We start from the raw sequence: 15,596 nt of genomic DNA on the forward strand, positions 1-15,596 counted from the left end.
TTATTCATGATTTTAAAAAAATCATTTATCAGGCAGGTCAATGATTTACAGTATTGAATTTAAGTAAGAAGCCATAGGTTTAAGGTAAGGACAAAAAAAAAGGTAATTTGAAGATTTTCACCTTCAGGATGGATGAAATACCACCCGAGGAGCTAGTGGAGGTAGAATCTCAAATAAGACTGAAGGCAATTATGAGAGTTTTCAGGATGCATATTCCATCAATAACACTTTGTTGATTACTGCTAATTTGCAAAAGGCCAAAGTTCTACTGGAAAAATGGTGAACTCTTGATTTCAGGTGAATACATATTTTGCATTTACAGCTGGAAAGGGCATTTGACGCCATTGTTGGGTTTTCAATAGTGCATTCATAGACAGTTGTGCCCTTACAGACATTATGTGGCTCAGCTAGTAGATTCACTGCATTACACTTTCAAATCTCTGAGTTCAATCCTGTTCATGGGTGTGCGGAGTTTGTACATTCTCTCAGTGACCTGATGGATTCCCTCCAGACATTCCAGTTTCCTCTCATCTCCCAAAGCTGTATGGGTTGGTAGATTAATTGGCAACTGTAAATTGTCTTAGTATTTAGATGAATGGTAGAATCAGAGTAGAGTTAAAAACAATGTGGGGTGAATTAAAAAGAAATTAATGTAGCACTAGTATAGATGGATGTTCGATGATCGATGTGGACTTGTTGGCTCACGAAGCTTGTTTCCATGTCATATTTCTTTATGACTATTTCCTGACAACAGACTGCTTTGTGTAAGGAATGTGCATATTCTTTAGAACACTTAGCAGGATTCTTTTTCCTTAATTCTCTCTATTCCAACTCCCATTCCCCGTAGAGGCACTACCAATGCTTTATCTTAGCAGCATGCACTCATTGTTTGCCAAACTCTGACAGCTGAAAGAGTACTGATGTATCGTGACCCCGCAGTGACTTCCTGAGATCAGAGAGGTGAAGTTAAAACTTAGGTATCATTTCTTTATTCAGGTGCTTTTTACTTATTTTTGATGAGAAAGATAGGAAACCATTTCTCTTTTGTAGAATTTCTTCTAGAAATTCACACTGCTCAGCTTGAGTGGGAATCTGCAGAAACCATCTGGAGATGTTTTGACTAGGATCTTAATTCAGATTAGCTTATCTCCTTTATTTTCTGGAATGCTGTGCAATGCTCTGCCTGATTTCAGGACAGATGTGCATGATCTTTTAAATCACATTCAGATGAATGTCCAGCACAGTTAGGATTTGGTTTATCTGGCATTATACAGAATATACAGTTCTGTTTCAGAATATCTCACTGGGTGTTGCACTATTTAGACAACCTGGATGCTGGAAATACATCTGCCATCCCACTACTGGCTATTGTCCATGGCTATTGCTATTAATTCACTAAAAAATGTGTATAAAATTCCCTAATACCACTTCAAAACAATTTTCTTCTTCACAATTTTGCATGTTGTGGAGATGAACATCTAGGACAAAATGCCTAGAAATATGTACAAGAATGATATCTTGTGAAATATGACATATTTGTTAAGTAATTTACTTTAAAACTATTGAACTTTTCAGTTGAAAAAGCAAACATATTTCCTCTAATATTCGATGTTTTCTATGTGTTTTCTATGTGTGACAAAGAATTTAAAAATATTTTAATCGACAATTTTTAAACTGGTAAAAGGATTTAGTGCTTTCCAGTCATATATTATGAATAAACCCTTCTCGAGCTTCCAGCTGGGTACAGGCATAGATTTTAACCAACACTTTGATGACACACTCTGCCATCTTTATCAGGGATGATATCTGGGCATGCCTTAGTCTGGTGGTATTTATACCCTCGTCATCCATCCCTCCTGATTGGTTAGTCCTTATCCAATCAGGTTTTTTAAAACTCGTTTAAAAACAACTACAAGTAAAATTTATACCAAAATTATAATTGCCCTGAATTATATTTCATTATTGGACATTCAGATTGCATATTTCAGAATCACTGGGCAAATATATTAAGCTTTACTCATAGAAGGTGATTGAATTACATTATAGTTCAATTATTGGTTAACTGTGATACCAACAATCAATATTTAAATTGTCAAAATGTTTCCTCAAAATTGTGTCAATTTATTTCATAAGTAGTATTCACGTTGTTCTATGTCAAATGAACTTTCAGTATAGACTGTATCATCAGACTCAGTGTACACTGACTTATAGCCAAACTTTGGCTAAATAGCCAAACTTTGTACCACTTGGCAAAGCCTCACTGTTCCTGCTGAACTCCTGATGCAGAAGTGCTCACTAGAGAATTCAAAGCCACATTGGCTTGAATCAGCATGTGGGAGATCATGTGAGTTTCTGCACATCAATGGCAGCAGAATTGTTCACTTTGATGACTGACAATTTTGTATCACAATGGATAATGTTATTTGTATTTAATAATTTATAATTTAACAATTGAACACAATCAAAGCACTATTCTTAAATAAAGGGTGCTACTTTATTAAAGAGTAGTAGTTAAATGCAGATACACCAAATGATATCCTTTGTTCAGTGAGGAGCAACCGAAGTAAAAATATACTGTTAAGCATTTATTCAAGCATTTCAATCATTATGCTCAGTATCAGAATTTTGGACACTAGTATCTTGGTATTAGTATTTCACTAAAATGAACTACTTTTTCAGGGAGCACTTTAAAGGGCTTTAAATAATCCAGCTCAAAACTGCCAATATCTTGATCAAATCAGTTTGTCTAATATGCTAGCTTTGCTTAGTGGAATGTGAAATCACCGCATGATCTTCAATGTAATAGACAGTAATATGTAAGGAAGATTATAGGGCATCAATACAAAATGGCAGAAATTGTTCACAATGAGTAATGATAATGTTAGAAATGAACTGTGTAAGGATTCAGTAAACTCCATATATCAGTTGGACTATGGATGGAAGAAAAGGACTGAGCTTTGTCAACATATGATCTACTTTCCCTCAGTCTGTTGCTCATGGCTTAGGCAGCTTCATCCTCAATAATGCCATTCCTTATTGTACTCATAGCTCAACACATAAAAGAAACTAGCCTCCCCTCAATGGACTCTGTAAAGCAGCCAGCAAAACCAAGATCCCAGAGATTTTCTCTACTCCCTCTCCTATAAGGCAGAAGATACAAAAGCCTGTAATCACGCATCACCAGACTGAAGGACAACTTCTAATCCACAGTAATAAGATAAAGGAATGGTGCAATAAGATGGACTCTTGACCTCACAATCTACCTCATTGAAATGCCTTGCTATGATCTTGCAGCTTGTTTAATTGCACTTCCCTTTCTATGTAGCTGTTACACTTTATTCTGTGTTGTAACAGTTCCACTCAATGCTCTGTGTAATGATTTGATCTGTATGATGAGTATGCAAGACCAGCATTTCTTTATATCTTAGTACATGTGACAGCAATAAACTAATTGCAATTCACTAAATATTAAACAAACACATACAGCTCTTGTCTTCTTGCATGCCCTGATCTGCACAGACCATCCAGGTGGATGGATCTTATATTATGCTAAGCTCTAATACAAGAAGCCAAAAATAAAATATTAAATTAAAAGCAGATTCACCCCTCCCCTCCCAGAAATGCTATATGTCACTTGCATGAGGCCTCACATCATTTAGAAGTCCATAAGCAGAGAAAATTCCCAAGGGACTTTGGATAGCTGCCAGTGGAGATTGTCTGTCAACAGAAAGGTAGGAAGATTCCTTGTACCATGGCAAGGGACTGTGAAGTCTGAGGGGGAGGGGATATAGAAGGCTCTGGCATGTCAAGCAGCTCCAACAACCTAGCTCAACAAACAAACAAACTGCTGAAGGAACTTAGCAGGTCAAGTATTGTAGAAGCAAAACTGTGGTGCTTGACTCACCAAGTTCCTCCAGCAGTTTGATCCTTGCTCTTGCTTCAGACTTCAGCACCTATATTTTCTTGTGCTTGGCCACTTGCTGAGCTGAAAAGGAAGTAAAAGCTGACAACCAATGGATCAACAATCCGGCCCATTAAAACAGAAGTAACTGAAATCCATTTAAAGCAAAGCTTTGTCTATTTAACAACCAGATTTCCTGATGAGATAAAGAATATGATTTAGCAAACTATAAAATTGAGATGACTATGTGTGAAGCACATATATAGTGGCTTCCAGTTAATTCTGACACATTGGGACCAGTACATTTTTCTCAATTAGCCAAAGTTTTATGGAAATAGTTAAAAAGGTATAAAAAGACAAACGACTAACAAATTATGTATTTAAATGAAATACAGAACAAATTAGAACACTACTGATACTACTACAGTACTATAAAACTGTGTATTAGTTCCTAATACTTATCAACAGAGGAGTTCATTCACACACATTCTTTTGACTGTAAATGAACAACATCAGCACAGTCATCTAGTGCAGATGATGGACTGCCTTCACACAACGCTGTTGATAAATAGATCCTCTAAATCTTCATTTTCATCGTAACATTCAGATGCTTATTGATACCTTCAAATTCTTTGTAGCTGAAGTAGTGAAATGGTTTTAATTTCACTGCTGGCAGCTTCTGGCATCTCCAAGCCTGAATGCTTGAAACTGCAGTGAGCAAAACAGGTCAGAATTGTCTTACTGCTTGTTTCTCGCCAACTATCAGTGACAAAAATCACAAAAACGTTATTTTAAACACAAACACACACAAATGACGCTATTTACAAACTGTTTGCTCCAAGTACTGTGTAGCATTAAATGGCCACACAAGTATACATGACTGATCCTGTTTGGCAAGTTTCCTGCCCCATTAAGAGCATAATGTCCCAAATAAAAGAAAGGAATCTGAGATGTTTTCCCAATTAGGTTTTGTACTTCAAGAGTTGTCCCAAATCAGTGGCTGCTCCGATTATGGCCCATTTATCCGTAGCCCACTGTTCTGTCAAGTAATAAACGGCAGGCTAATAAGCAAGTTGTTAAAAAATAGGAAAACAGGGATCACTTTAAAAGAATTCTAGCATTGAAGAAACTTACACTTTGGATGACAAATAAGAGAATATCCACCTCAGAGACATGACAAATTCTGACACAGGATCACAGACCTCAAATGTTGACTGTTTCTCTTCCCACAGATGCCGCCTGACCTGCTGAGTTTTTCCAGAACTTTTTGTCATTATTTCAGATTTCCAGAATCTGCAGTCATTTTGATTTTCAAGGTTATTCCTTGCCCATATCTGAACAGTTTATAAATTAATAAAACCCACTGATTTGAATTATTAAAGCATTCATTTATCACTGTAAAAAAATATACGCATTTAAATATGAACTGTTCATTAAAATAATGTAAAATTACTACATAAATTGCAAGGTCGCTATTGTTACAAATCAAAACTCCATTTTTCCACATGACCACTTTTAAATCTAAATGTTGTAACCAACAGCTTATTTACAAGAATTAATCATGCAACTACACAGTGCTGTGAATAACATGGTTGCCCTTCTACAACATGGTGGTGATTTCATATATAGCATTTACAATACTTCTGCTTCGTTGCATAGAATAGTCAGTGCTTACTACATTTTAATGCTAAATTCAGTCGTTAGTCAAAATAATGCTCTATAACTGTAATGCAAAGGAGAAGTTAGAAAACATACTACTTAAGTTAATACCTTAAATCAAAATATTTAACATATCTATACATTCAATGAATGAAATAACAATTTGATGTAATTTGAACATTAATTAAAATCAATAAAAGATAATATTTAATCCAAAGAGCATTTAGCCCGAGATAAAACAGCTTCCAGTATGAATAATAATTAATGCTTCATTATGAAAAACAAGATCAATTATGCAAATAGCCATTATTCATCAGAAAGACTAACTGTAAAGTGAAAACCATAAAACATAAAATACGAAGAAACTTTAAATATCAAGACGTCTGGAATAAATGCATGACCACAAGATGGAAAACAGTGCCAGAAAGATTACTGAATCACTTACTCAATAGGTCTTTCTATTTTTCTCAATTTCTGCAGGCTGAGAAAAAAGTCATTGGGGACAGCAATTTTTAACTATGTAGATTCTTGTAATTTTAGCTTTATCAAAGCTTAAGCACAATATGAAAGCAAATGAAAAAATGTATTCCACTTTGTTATCAGAATTCTTATTTTTCTTCCTGCTGTGCTAGCTTTAAATGGTTTTGATTTACATAACGTTTGTTTGGATTTCGAATGCCTGCATCATCAGTGATGCAGTCCTTTGCACCAAATATATTTAAGAATGATTTGGAACATTCTGCTTTGCATCTGTGCCTCTATTTTCCTTTCAGCAGGCTTCCCACAAGGCCATTAACGTACCATCATACTTGCCTTATGTGTGAAAGGCAGACTTGCTAATTACTGTTGTGATTCTTACAAAACCAGATCGCAACATTATTTCCTTTCTGCTGTAACCACTTCACTTAAAACCACTGCCACCTAAAATTACATTTGAAAACTACAGACAAAAAAATAAGTTTGTAGATATTAGCTTAATGATCATACATTTTATTAGAATCATTTTAAAGGTGATATGACTATTTATGCAATATTGTTTAATGTACATTCCAGTTGAAATAATTAAGCCTTTCCCATGTTTTCTTTCTCTTCCAATTTCATCTCTTCATGTGCTTCCACAGACACTGACTGCCCACTCTCCCTTCACGCAAATAACCATTGTGCATGCACAAGGCTCAGCAGTAACCATAGGTCATTTGATTAGAGAGAATTACAAAGATAAACCAAGTGCTGTACTAATCGAGTACACCCACACACATCCAACAGGATTGCTGGATAGCAATCAAGAGCAGAAATTGTGGCTAATTTTCCTTTCACTAATCCAACAGTGCTATAGTCCATTCTGGCAACATTCCTGCTGCCCAAGCTCAACAATTACCAGAGAAAATCCATCTATCTTCTTATTTTGTATGCTCAATTGTTTCAGAGTTTTCACTTAGAAGACAAAGATATATTTCATGATAGACAGTAACATCTCTTCAGAATTATGCAAAATTATATGTAGCTATTTATTAGTAAAGATGATCATTCTCTCCCTCAATGCTTTATTAATCATTCCTCAGAAATTTATAAGTACACCTCAAGAATTAAGCACAAATATATAACTGTAGTGTGTATTTATCTGAGGGAAAAGTAGCATGCTTATAAATACAGAGGATTCCAGTTAATTAGACCATCATTTAATTGAGGCAGCGACTTATTTGGGCCAATTCTTAAATAACAAACACTAAATTGAGAAAATAGCTGGGATTCTCTTCATTTATTTGGGACACTATGCTGCTTAATTGGGATAGGAGACTGTTGCTGAAAGTTTCTAACTAGCATCACTTGCGTGCACTTGAGTGACTGTGAAACACCACACCGTGAAGATTTTGAGAATGCATCTGTCGAATGGGATGTATGAAGGCAGATGATACATCTATACTAAGTGTTTGTGCTGATTTTGTTCATTTACAGTCAATGAAAAGCACACGGCAGTGTACACTGGATTAATTTCTCTGTCAGTAACTATTAAGAACTAATACATAGTATTATAGTACTGTAGTAGTATTGATAGTGTTCTAATCTGTTTTATTTTCATTTAAATACATAATTGGCTACTCAGTCAAATGATCATTTTTTATAGCTTTTAAAATATTTCCATGAAACTGGCTAATTGGGGTAGCCGTCTTATTGAGTGACAATGTACTGGTCCTGATGTGTCCCAATTAACTGGAATCCACATATTACATTCATTTGGCCAATAATGCTGCTTAAAGCATGATAATGGGCTCAGGTTTTGTCTGATTTGATATTTTTGCAACAAGAATTTCAAATATGTATTTTTAAAAAATCTGTTTCACATTTCCAGTGGAATCAGTTAACTCTTTCCATTCTCCTTTCCCCAAACAAAATGGCCACATTTTACATTTTGTTCAAGAATTAGGCAAATAAAACAAAAGCAATCATCCTTCTGAAAGGCAATCCATCTGTGCATTACTCTAAATAAAATCTCAGCACAATAAAAAGGCATGATTTTTGAAAAGTATTTAACTGTTGATTGCAACTGTCAGCTTAATTTTATTTTAATTTTTGTCCATAAAATAGTTAAGATATTGGATACCTTTCACAACTCTGTAAGAAGTCAGATTTACATCTTAACTCCTGCAAGCTATTTTTGGCAGAAATTAGCATATACTGTAGATTGCTGCATAGTGTCTTTTGAGCTTGGTAGTTCTGCTTATTGTTTCTTTTTTTAATGAAATAACTTCATAGCTATGTGGCATGCAATAAATTAAGAATATATAAAACCAACAAACTCTGGTTTAAATACCATATCTAAAATATTACAACATCCAGCAAAATCAATTTCAGCCACAGACAGACCAGCACCAAATATTGCAATTTCCTGAAAACAGGATCCATTGACTAAGCAGTCAACTGAAATATTATAAGGAATAAGCTTATTAATACCTTACAAATATAAAATGACCACATTTTAACACTTGCAGTTGACAGATAGCTTTCAAAATATTCTAAGGCTACATTCAAATGTAGGTGGTAAAAGGTGTATAATCCTGTACGGTATACTAACTGTGGAAATGAAAATCAGATTTCTAGTTGCCACGTCACCAGCCAGCATACTGGTAATTATTTCCCCATGAGATGTACATAAGTATTCTTCTGCCCTATTCAGGCATTTCCACAGCACTAGCACTATAATTATGGCTTGTTGTACAGAAATGAAGAGGCAAGGATGACTTTTTTTGGTATGAAAGACAAGCTAAATTTGAAAAGATATTAAAACTTGTTGCTAGAGTCATTAAGATAGAAATTTCTAGTTTCAAAATCATTATTGAAATAAGAAATATTATACACTAAGAAGGCTGCTATGATTATACAAGATTTTAAAAAATATATACCTGTGCTTGTTATTCTTTTGAAATGAGGTAAGCAAATTTGATTAAGAGTACACTACAGTAAAAAAGTCAACACAACACAAATCAAGTCAATCAAATAAAATATATTCTGATTTGCACTTACCATTGTCCCTGCTGTCATTTCTTCCTACTGAAATTAATATTGGGCATCATGAGGAAGTCTGTGCTTCCTCAATGGACTAAAAGTGGAGTGAAAATGTAGATTTCATCCTATTCTTAGTATCATGAATGACACATAATTAATCAACTAAATAGATCTACTGGTTAACTGAATTTCCTCATCATCCTTCTCCTCTCCACTCCACTATCCTTCCATGTTTCTTTCACAAAAATTTACTCTATAATCTGCTGTGTTTAGTGTTTTAATTTCATATTTCTAGCTTTGTCAGTATCTTGATTTTGCACTAACATGTGGCCTGTTATTTGATATGTGCATTAATATTTTCCTGCATCTAAGCTTGGAGAGTTAAAAAATGTCTTTAATCTTATACACATGTTCCTTTCCTAAGGCCAATAATAAACTTTTTTTTTTAAAGCTGTGGACAACAGACAGCGACTGCAATTCAGTTGGTAGATTGCAAACTTTGGGAAGCCATTTTCTAAACTGGCTTGTGTGTTCATTTGTGATGTTATCATTTTTATGATTAGTTTTATGGTGAAAGATTGGACTAATGACAACTGTAATAGAAAGGACATAAGAATTAGAGATAGTCTATACAGTGCCATGTGCCAGTTTCATCACTTAGTAAGGTCATGGATCACACTGCCACTAAAATTATAAAGTGCTTATGTACAATACACTTGATTCCCATCATCTAAATCACTGATCTATATACAGTATAGTGAACAGCTACTGTACATTGATTCCTGGAGCATCCCATTAGTCAAAGCTTCAACATAAAAGTGATCCACTCATTTCAGCTCTCTGAATTCTACCTGTCAATGAAGCTTCAATGCCAGTCAATATGTTGTTACTAACACTACGTGCTTTAATTTGGTTTGATAATTTCTTATGGGACATCTTAGTGAAGGTCCAAATGCATTACATCAACAGTTCACCCTAACATATCGTGCTAGTTACAAACTCAAAATAAAATAGATCAAATGTCATTTCCTTGTAATAAATCTATACTGATTCTGCCAATCTTCAACACCTTGGTACCATTTCAAGAAAAATAGATTCCAACAATTTCACAAATAATGATAGTAGATTAACTTTGCCAGTGGTTCACTGGTTTCTCCTTTAGAAAGGGGAGATTCAATCACATAAATGAGGTTAAAGTTACAGAACAACAGTGCATGGTCTTTTCTACATTTATGGTGTCAATCTGTCTATTCACTCAGTGGCCACTTTATTAGGTATACCTGCTCAATGATGTAAATATCTAATCAGCCAATCATGTAGCAGCAACTCAATGCATAAAACGTACGCAGACATGATCAAGGGGTTCAGTTGTTGTTCAGACAAAATATAAGAAAGGGGAAGAAATGTGATCTAATTGAGTTTGACTGCAGAATGATTGTTGGTGCAAGATGGGGTGGTTTGAGTATCTCAAATTGCTGATCTCCTGTGATTTTCACCACAACAGTCTCTGGAGTTTACAGAGAATGGTGGGAGAACAAAATATACATCCAGTGAGTGGCAGTTCTGTGGGCAAAAACACCTTGTTAATGAGAGGGATCAAGAGGGATCAGAGAAGAATGGCCAGACTGGTTTAAACTGACAGGAAGGTAACAGTAACTCAAATAACCATGCCTTACAACAGTGGTGTGCAGAAGAGCATCTCTGAATGCACAATATGTCAAACCTTAAAGTGGAAGGGCTACAGCAGCAGAAGACCATGAACATTCACTCAGTGGCCACTTTATTAGGTACAGGATGTAATAAAGTGGCTACTGAGTGTATATTTATAACTTCTGTATATTGATAATATTAGCATATTCTATGTACAAGGTACTACTGCCATTTGTGTGGCCTCCTGGGGTGTTACAACCTCCAAGTGCTGGAGAGGACTTACACGGAGTATTGATACAGGACTTAATGTCGAGGGGCTGCAGGACCCTAGACTGCGGAGCTTCCCCACAATAATAGTTATTTCCTCATCACCAATAAATCAAAGTTATCTCGAAGTTCAAAGTTAATATATTATCAGAACACATATACAACACAGATTCATTTTAGACCATATGATCATAAGACATAGAAGCAGAATTAGGCCATTTGGCCCAATTAGTCAGCTCCACCATTCAGTCATGGCTGATCCTTTTTTCCCTTCCTCAGACCCACTCCTTGTAAGCTTTGATGCCATGTCCAATCAAAGACCTATGAAGCTCTGCCTTAAATACACAACACACATTGACCTGACCTGCACAGCTGCCTGTGGTAATAAATTCCACAAATTCACCACCCTCTGGCAAAAGAAATTTCTCACACATCTCTGTTTTAAATGGATGCCCCTCTATCCTGAGGCTGTCCCCCCCTTGTCCTAGGCACCCCCACCATGGGAAACATCCTTTCCACATCAACTCTGCTTAGACCTTTCAACATTTGAAAGGTTTCAATGAGATCCCCCCCCCCTCCATCGTTCTAAATTCCAGCGAGTACAGACCCAAGAGTCATCAAATATTCTTCATATGATAACCCTTTCATTGCTGGAATTATCGCTGTGAATCTCCTCTGGACCCTCTCCAATGCCAGCATATCTTTTCTTAGGGTTCAAAACACTCAAGGTGAACTATCACGAGTCCCTTATAAAACTTTAACATCACATCCCTGCTCTTGTATTCCAGACCTCTTGAAATGGATGCTAACACTGCATTTGCCTTCCTCACCACCAACTCTACCTGCAAGTTAACCTTTAGGGTGTTCTGCACATGGACTGTGAAGTCCCTTTGCATCTTAGATTTTTGGATTTTCTGCCCATTTAAAAAATAGTCTGCACATTTATTTGTTACCAAAATGCATGACCATGCATTTTCCAACATTACATTTCATTTGCCACTCTCTAGCCCATTCTCAAAATCAAGTCCTTCAGCAGCCTACCTGTTTCCTCAACACTGCCTGCCCCTCCACCAATCTTTTTATCATCTGCAAACTTGGCAACAAAGCCATCTAATTCCATCATCTGAATCATTGATATACAGCATAAAAAGAAGTGGTCATAATAATGACTGCTGTGAAATATCTCTAGTCCCTGGTAGCCAACCAGAAAAGGATCCTTTTATTCTCACTTGTAGCCTCCTGCCAATCAGCCAATGCTCTAACCATGCCAACAGCTTTCCTGGAATGCCATGGGTTCTTAACGTAGTAAGTTGCCTCATGTGTGGCACCTTGTCAAAGGTCTTCTGAAGGTCCAAATATACAGCATCCACTGTATCCCCTTTATCTATCCTATGGGTAATCTCCTCAAAGAATTCCAAAAGGCTCATCAGGCAAGATTTTCCCTTAACGAAATCATGCTGACTTTGTCCTATCTTGTCCTATGTCACCAAGTACTCCAAAACCTCATTATTAACACATTCCCAATCACTGAGGTTAGGCTAACTGGACTATAGGTTCCTTTCTGTTGCCTTACTCCTTTCTTAAGGAGTGCAATGACATTTGCAATTACTAGTCCTTTGGCACCACGCCAGAGTCCAACTATTTTTAAAAGATCATTACTAATGCTTCCATAATCTGTACCACTAGCTCTTTCAGAACCCTAGGGTGTACTTCATCTGGCCCAGGTGACTTATATATGGGCATACTCAATAAGTCCAGAATAGAACAATGACCATAATAAAATCAATAAGAAACCGCACCAACTTGGGTGTTCAACCAATGTGAAAAATACAATAAGCTATGCAAATAGAAAATGAAAGAAATAGTAACAATAAATAAGCAATAAATATCAGAACATGAGATGAAGTGTCTTTGAAAGTGAATCCATAGGTTGTGGGAACATGTCAATAATGGGGCAAGTGAAGTTATCCCCTATGGTTTAAGAGCCTGTTGGCTGAGGGGTAATAGTATACTAGAGTACAGCCAATTGCAATACTCCCTCCATCAGCTGCATTTTACATTGTGAAGAAATCAAAATTCTGAGAGTCAATTTATATGTCATATAAATTTGATCAACAGGACTGCACAATGTATAGAGCAGATTACAGAACAAAGAACAAGGAAGACATAAATTTACACTGCCTCTTTCGTGTCTTCGGATTGTCACCAAATATTCATTTGAGTACTTTCAGTACTTGTTCTTGTAATTTGGAAAAATGGCAGCCAATTGGTGCATAACAAATTTCGGCATTCAACAAAGTGTTAAAGGCCAAATAATTTATTATTGTGAAAGAGAAGAAGGAATTGATATCGTGCAAAACTCCAAGGATAAATCCCCTTGGATCTGTGGGAGTGTTTACATCTACTTGGAAGAGTTGTAAGTTTTTGACTTAACCTATCATCTGAAAGACAGCACTTCTGACAGCACTGCATTTACTCAGTACACCCAACAATGGCAGTGTCACTTTGGATTATATGTTCATTTCTCCAGAGTGGAACTTGATCTCACAAATTTCTGACTCAGGCAAGAGTTCAGCAACTGAGCCACAAATGACATGAAGAACACACATATAGAAACAATTACCCTAAACAGGAAGAAATTTGTCAGCAGCATAGTATTTAACTGCAGAGTTAGCCAACTAGACTTGGGAAGATGTTGGGCCAAATATTCTGTTGCATGGTGCTGCATTTTTAAAAAAATATATCACAAAATGTCATCAAGCAAACTATAAGTTGGTAGTGAACTGAAAATTAGATATGGATTTTTCACCAGAAATGAAGTGTGCTCATAGTGAGGGCATATTACATGCACAATAACATCAAACATCTTTTTGATGCACAAGATTGTACCTAGGAGACAAAGATGATGTAAATACAGGAAAAGCACAATGTAGAAAATCTTAACTGGAGGACTGGGACATGTTTCACTATTAGTTCAATGCCATTTGTGCTACTGATGGAGAGCTTAAATCTTTCTCCATTTTTTTTTGTTTCTGATTATTGTCACCTACACCCCAAGTGTTTTTTGGCATCTACTCCAAACCAGAACTCATTGTATTCTAAAATTCTCTACCCACACTGATCACCTCATCAGTAAGATCTATGTCTCGACTTCTTATTCCCTATCATTACCCCCTCAATCTACTGTTGTTCTTTTCCTTCCTGACTTCCAATCCAGACCACAACTCACATTCTCTGCAGTTTCCACTACTTGCAATGGCATTGAGAAGGAACAGCATTTCCATTTATTTCCTAATGACATTGAAGAAAGATATTTGGCTCAGTGACTCTCTACCTGCTCTCAGAGTAATCCCATTCTGCAATTATTGTACTATAATCCATTTATTTCCTCTCATTGTCAACATTTCACCCATCTCCCCACTACCTCTCCAATCTGCCACCATTTACTGTAGATGATTAACCTACCATAACTGGTACAAGGGTAAATCAACTTGTACATCCAGGTGTGATATAGTGATTTTTGTTATTGAAATATGGTTTAATCATACAATTAACAAACTCTTCTTCATCATCATAATATAATATACACATGGATTGAGATATTAACCTCCTATCCCCTTGATAGGGAGGGAAGGTATCAAAATTGGATTGGTATCTTGACCTATCTGTTCATGAGCCAATTGCCATGTTTCACAGAAATAACTTACATACATACATACATCCTATTTTAAAGAATGGGAATCTTCATCATCATATTTAAATCACAATTCCATAGTGCAACTGAAAACCCAGTTTTAATGTAACCTCTCAACTAGCTGGGATTCCCAGAGCTCAGAAAATTTGGAAGTAAATATTTATGATCTCCTTTGTGAGCCATGAGGAACAGGACTGCATCTCCTGCTACCCATAAATGCTGCCTCCAGCCTTTCATCTGCTAAAGATGGTCACTGTTCATCACAAGCTTCTTCGTGCTAATGTGATTGTTCCAGCTCAGTAAGTTACTGACAATTGTCTACTGCCTTTACTACACTATCACTTACACTGGAAGTATGCTGATAAAGACTTCAGTGATAGTAGAATCATGAATTATTCACTAATTAGGAATGTATTATGTCAAATACATATTCAGTTTCCTTTACAACTTGAAATTCAGACCTTCACACAACACAAAGGAATTATTTCACATAATATGAAAATCTATCTTTATAGTGGCTACCATATTCTCCTTTTTTGTTTAATAAGTCAAAATTTGTGAAACTATTTTCATGACAAACTACCTTCAAGATGTCTTACACCTAGAGTTAGTTTGTGCTTTAAAAAAGACAAATGAAATTTAGTAGAAGCCTCAATACACTACCTTGAAATTCATTTTTCATCAAATTTTAAATACATTTCTTAAACATACATACATTTAAGATGTGATTATCATTATTCTAAACAGAAGTTAATTGTCTCCAGAATTCTAAAATGTAAAGCAGTGCATCTTGTACACTATTCTCCCTTGTATAGTTCAAGGACATGTGTTTTATGAGCCCATAATCAGAAAAGCAGAACAATGGCCTTAAGATATACAAAGTTAATTATCAGTAACTAAACATTACAAAAAATGCTCTGC

The 15,596-nt window shown here is 35.8% G+C and overlaps 1 protein-coding gene across 3 annotated transcripts in view; it reads right to left on the minus strand.

The window, feature by feature from the left end:
* Positions 1–15,596, minus strand: part of prickle2b (prickle homolog 2b) — a 207,349-nt gene that overhangs the window by 76,126 nt on the left and 115,627 nt on the right. The window contains exon 3 of one of the 3 annotated variants that reach the window (XM_059944269.1): positions 3,905–3,985. The exons of the other annotated variants lie outside the window; for them this stretch is intronic. The gene's annotated coding sequence lies outside the window, so the exon portion shown is untranslated. The remainder of the gene's footprint in view (positions 1–3,904; positions 3,986–15,596) is intronic. 3 annotated transcript variants of the gene reach the window in all.

Source organism: Hypanus sabinus, chromosome 19, assembly GCF_030144855.1.
Source record: "Hypanus sabinus isolate sHypSab1 chromosome 19, sHypSab1.hap1, whole genome shotgun sequence".
Classification (NCBI taxonomy): Eukaryota; Metazoa; Chordata; class Chondrichthyes; order Myliobatiformes; family Dasyatidae; genus Hypanus; species Hypanus sabinus.